This window comes from Falco cherrug, chromosome 10 (genome assembly GCF_023634085.1).
Source record: "Falco cherrug isolate bFalChe1 chromosome 10, bFalChe1.pri, whole genome shotgun sequence".
Taxonomy (NCBI): Eukaryota; Metazoa; Chordata; class Aves; order Falconiformes; family Falconidae; genus Falco; species Falco cherrug.
Window position 1 is genome coordinate 38397906 of NC_073706.1, and position 6000 is coordinate 38403905.

Genomic DNA, 6000 nt, shown 5'->3' on the forward strand with positions numbered 1-6000 from the left:
AACAGCCTGAAAATAGAAAAGCAATTTTTACAACACAGGTAAGAGCAGGAAGTATATAGTACAGCACTTCTGTAGTTGCATGATTACAGAGCCTCTATGCGGAACATATTTTGCTGTCAGCTGGATTTTTATGGGGCAGACAACTTCAGGCTACCATGCAGTGTAACTCGGTATGATTCAGAGGAATGTGGGAAACTGGCACGAAAAACTTGAGACGGAGCACAACGTTGCTTTTCTCCAGGACATCGCCAAAAGCCAACCAATTTAGAATATAACACCCTCGCAGGATTATCCTCTCTGTCTTTCTGTATTTAAAACATACCAAAGATTTTCCTGGAGCTTATCTTACTTTTACACCCATGCTCTCCAGTGGTTGAGCTCTAACTAGCTTCAAAACGACATTGTTTTGGGAAAAAAACCACAGTTCACACATTGCCTCCCCCTTCACAGGGCACGTAAATCCCAAGGTGCAGCTTTACACAGTACAAGTTTATTATCATTTACTGGGAATGGCAGAAATGTTAATGCAGATGATCTTTTCCACTTGAGGAAGCATGAATAGAGCAAATTAACTGTTTGCCTGTTGGCTGGTACTTGGCAAAGATAAACATTTTGAAGTGCTGCATGGATAATGGAGCAGGTGAAGCCAAAGACTCAGTGGGAATGAAGCACAGAGTAGGAAGAGAGAAAGTGAGGACTGAGGCACATTTTAATCAGGGACGAGGATACCTACAGCAAAGACTGCCCAAAATTCAGCGCAGATCACACCAGTGGCATCCCCCGGGTGCAGGCACACATGCTGCATCTTATCAATGTTCCCAAGTTAAATGCCAGACCAGGAATGGTGCAGTACTCTCCCGGAATAACTGAGGGAGCACACCCGCATCCTTCCTTGCCAAAGGGTCTTCCATTTTCACCCATATCCCTGTCACAACCTGTTATCTCAGGAGATACTTGGACTTGCTGTTCTTCCACCTGCAATATGCCTCGACAGCTTTTTTTTGTTGTCCACCTGTTTGCCCTCCCCAACAGGGAAATTTGGAAACGAGGCGAATTCACCGTCTCTTGTGCACACTTCCATCTTCCCATCCCACCCTGCCCTCACGCATACCCCTTCCTCTTCATTACAGAAGAGTATCCTTAATTACACCCCTCTTTCTGACCTGTCTCTACTGCCCGTGCACTTACTGCTATGTATCAAGAGAAACCCCTGCGTGTATGAAAGTGCGCAGGGAGAGAACACCAAGCTCAGCTCCTTTCCTCTCTCCTGCCTTTTCCCACCAGCTTGCCCTTGGCACATGCCTCATTCCAGCAAACGTTTCCCCAGCTGAAGTTCAAAAGGTCCCAATTTCCCTCCTGACAATGGAACAAAACTGCTGACATTTTTCAACTTTTCCATTCTCAACTTTCTTGGGAAGTCTCAAAATGATCGTTTTTTTCAAGTAAAGGTGGAGACCTTTGAGGGCACTTTACTCCAAACAGGCCGTGGCTCTCCAAAGGGGAAGCAGAGCATCACGTTGTCTCAGGAAAACCTGAGCAGAACCCAATTAAGCTTAGCAGGAGCCTGAAGGGGCACCTAAAGGCCTCCCGCTGCTGCTGCTAAATCAGCCTGCTTCCACTGCTGTTTCAAAACACCTTTCCTGAAGCGCTGTTACCACTAATTATAACTTACTCCAGCATAAAGTGGAGAAGACCCCACCCCGAGCTCTGACAGCCCGTTCAGCTCTCTGTGCAGCTCACCCAGAGGCAGAGGTGCCCTGTGGAAACTGAGATTAACCACGGAGCCACCAGGACGCGGTGCACACTCGAGGGAAAGCACGAGGGCAGGGAAGAACTGTACAGCCCCCAACATTCCCACCCGTGCAGGGCTTCCACGGGGAAAGGTGCTGACCAGAAAAGCTCCTTTCAGCTAGGTACCACCAACACACAGCCAAAACCAGGGGGAGAAACCTCAGCATGGCAAGATTTCCACCGTCTTGCAAAATAAAGGCGGTGAGACGTTTTATTCTGGATGCGCTGTGCTGCAGCAGGCGACTGGCTGTGCTGTGCACCGCACGGATGACACTGCTCTCCAGTTCCAGCACAGGGTTAAACTTCCACATCCCAGCACTTACCTTGTCCACGTTCCTCAGAATCAGTGGCACTTCATAGACCTCATCGGGGACGTAGCTCTGAAATACCACCTCTGATGGGAAAGGCCGGAACAAGCTCTGTTCCAGGGCAACTGCCGAGAACTGGAGATGCAAAAGAGAGCAGAGAGTTTCAGCCGCGGGGAGAAAGACTCATCGGTGAGAGAATACAACACTGGCCTCCAGCGAAGGACAGTCCCTTGGTGAGTACGCCTGCCCAGCTCACGCTAGGGGAACAGAAGCTCACCCACCTGTGTTCTGAGCAGATCAAAAGTTTCTGGGCCACACTAGAGCAGGCTCAAGCGAGCAGCTCTTTTGGCAGGTGTTTCTCCAGGTCTCCTTCTCCAACAGGCAAGGCAGCACTTACCTCCGGCAGAGCCCTGGGCTAACACGGTCACACAGCTCCAGAGCACTCACTGCAAGAGCTGTAAGCACTCGTGGAGCAAGGGAAAGCCAAGAATTTACAGGAGACCCCATGGGAAACAATTTGGGGATCATCTTTACATTGAGACACAGAGACCGAGCCCAACACATCCTCAAATCTCTTTTTTGACACACAGCCCAGAAACCAGGAAGAAGAGAAGACAGGCCAGAAAGGAACACCGCCGTTAAGAAAGCGACAGATGAGGTGGTAAGTTCCAGGTACTTTCCCAGCATCACTGGGCAATCTGAGTAAAGCTGGACTTGGCATCTCCTTTTCCCACGAGCTTTAAATGGATGCTTCATTATATTCTATTATTGCCATTTTCTTTAATACCACTACAGAAGCAGGTCTGAAAACATACAGAAACAGCAAATGCTTACAGCGCCGAGGCGTTACTTTGAGAAAACTCCTCCCTGCTCTGCCTCCCCCCTTCCAGCTGAACTCTTCACACTCACAAGACACAGGCACGTCTCCTGCTTCTCCACAGGAGTCAGGGTCGTGCTGAAGCCAGCGGCCACAGCACACGGCCCGTTCTGTGTGCGCTCGTCCGAGGCGTTCCCAACCTCACGCGCTGTCTAGGGCAATCCTTAACCAATTTGCTACAGGTCTCTCGCTGGCAGTTTTCCACTCAACAGCCTACCTCAGTCATCTACCCCTTTGGAACGTGTGTTATACTAAGCAGATCTGTAAGAAAAGCAGCTTTAAACACACGTGTAAATAAACATTGATCCAGATAAAGCACACCCACTCCCCTCTGCCCAGGGCCATTCCCCTGTGTACCTGGCAGCCTGAAAAATCTAACACCCTGTACGGGTCCCACTCGTTGTTCCAACCCAAAGCATTCATGCAATTGCTTTAGCTACACCTTGAGTAGTTACCGTAGGCCCTCAGCCCTCAAAGGCCAACGCTGCCACCACTGAGGGCATCCTATGACCCCAAGTGTTCGACAGAGACTACACCAAACCAAGGGCTGGCTATTTCAGCAGGAAGGTGGGAAATTGCAAGCTTGCATCCTTGTGGCCCGCCCCAGCCTTCCCCCAGTATCATGCTTTAGCCGCAGTAGCTCATCTCCAGCAAAAGCCACCAACTTCAACAGAGGTTGTTTATATGGGCTTAGCGCAGGTCAGGACTTCAACATCTCACTGGGGAAAAATGTTTTACCTTTCCCCCAGCAGAAGGAACTCCACACCAGCAGCAGTCTGAAACAACAACAGGACTTAGTCACCAAGGCATTTAGATAAGCTGGAGGCAAGCCTGTCACAAGCACGCGCTCTCTTCAAACGTCACATCAAACAGCAAGGAAAAGGGCAAGAAAAGGCTACCTTACGATGGGAGGCTTCGCTCATGTCTAGAATCTGGATAATCTGGGGTCGCCGCATCTCCCGAGTGCTGGCCAGCCTCTGCTTGGTGGTAAGAGACATCTCCTTCAGGAGGGCAGAGGGAGTCAGCTGAAATGCAAAACACCAGCAAGAGCTACAGAACTGCCTTTATTCAGAAAGGCTTTTCTTCTTCAAGAGCCACCGATGAATAATTTGTGATCATAGCCGCTAGGATAGTCCTGGAAGTCCCATAACTACCTGTTGAAATATTTACCATTAGTAAATTAATGATAGAGAGCGCAATACACATGCTCCAAACAAGTAGCTTTGTCCCGTTAGCTTCTCCTTCGTGATTTGATGTGACATGTTGGGGGTTTTGCTCTTCGGGCATTTGTTTCCTTTCCAGTTTGGCCGGAGTGAGCCAGTGACCTTTGAAAAAGGTTGGGAGGAGTTACCAGAAATCCCTTAACTCCACCCTTGCACAACGCTCACAACCACCACACATGTGGAGATGTCACTGCTGGGTGAGTCAGGAAAGCAGAAAATCAGTGTTGTGCCAAGACTGAGGTGGAGAGGAATGGCTCCAAGTTTTAGTTATCTCTTTTGAATTAGCACTTGTTTTCTCTGTTTGGGCCTCCGAGACCCCTCCACAGAAGTATGCAAAGGTATCTCCTCGACAGAGCTTCAGCACCAGGTCATCTTCAGCCAAGTGAGCTCTGGTCAGCAAAGGGCTGTCTGAGGATGGGGAGGAGGAATTGCCCTGACTCCGCTGCTGTCTGCAGCGCTGGATCTGTGCTCCACACGGGATACGGGACAGAACAACTGTTTTGGAACCTGTTCCATCTGGGACCAGCCATACCTCTCGAAACCTTCAAGCAGAGTTTGAGCAGCCCACCACGTGCCCAGCTGCCTGGAGGGCAGGTATGGTCAGAGCAGCGCTGGCAAGCATCCCGAGGTGACAAAACGTTACTGCCCACACAAAGGGGGCGGAGAGAAGCACACGCTCACGCTTCAGCTATTCCGGTGCAATGCCCGGTACGTTCATTTAAATGGCTCCAGTGGCACATCCAGACACAACTCTGGACTTCCCCTGAAGCAGCACACAGTCCATCCCCTACCGCACCATGGTCACCACCTCCGACAGAAGCATGGCAGCAGAGAGACGGGGAGGTGGTGTCCAGCTTCACAGTGCTGCCAGACAACAGGAGGGGCAGGTAGAGGAAGGACGCGGGGGCAGTTTCCAGCCTTACACAGCTCCTACCTGGCCGCAGCAGGTACTTACAGTTGCAGGCTTCTCTGTCCCTCTGGCTAGCTTCGGCTTACGAGGCACTACCACTTGGCTCGGGAATCTACCAGCCATCCTGGAGGACCCCGTGAACCAGCGGGGCTTTCCAGTGGCCATGCCTCAGTTGACCTGCAAGGAACAGCAACGGGACTTGGAAAATCCAGCATCCCCTTCCATGGCAGACCCAAAGGAGACAGCTGTGTCTCCGGGCTGTGGCTCCTTCATAACTGGAGAGCAGCCGGCATCCCCACCCTGTTTCATAACTAGACCATATTTCAGTGGCAGAGTTAAGACTGATAGAAGTAAAAGCCCAGAACAAACACTCCAAAACAGCCTTTTGCTGTGGGCGCAGTCCCACAAGCCACAAACACACATCAAAGACTGCGGCCACTTCTCATCTTCTCCCCCTCTTCCATGTATTTTGGAACTATTTGCTGGAATTATTATCCAAATCTCTATTAATACCCAAACTGTCCTTTATTACTCTTTAAAAGTTTTTTGGTGGGAACAATGTCACTTCACTGCTTCATTTTGCAAAAACAGCTGACCCGATGTGACTTTGTGCCTGACCCTACTAAGTGCTCAGACTATTATGAACAACCTTAAACCCAGGGATCGCTGCTGCCCCAAGCATCAAAATCAGACTGCTCTCCTACTTTGCAAACCAAACGCCCATCCTTTGTGCAAGGAGGTTGGTGATGTTTTTAACTAAGGGACCATAGAGTTCAACACTCTGATTAACAACTATGGTTTCTCAAAGCTAATTTGGTTAGGTTACAAAACTTATCCAGCAAATATGACTCCTTCCAGGCATGAAATTACCATGCCCAAGAGCCTTTCTCC

At 49.9% G+C, this 6000-nt stretch overlaps 1 pseudogene; it reads right to left on the reverse strand.

The window, feature by feature from the left end:
• Nucleotides 1–5281, reverse strand: part of LOC129736961 (hydrocephalus-inducing protein homolog) — a 67825-nt pseudogene extending 62544 nt beyond the window's left edge.
• Between the last annotated feature and the right edge of the window lie 719 nt (nucleotides 5282–6000).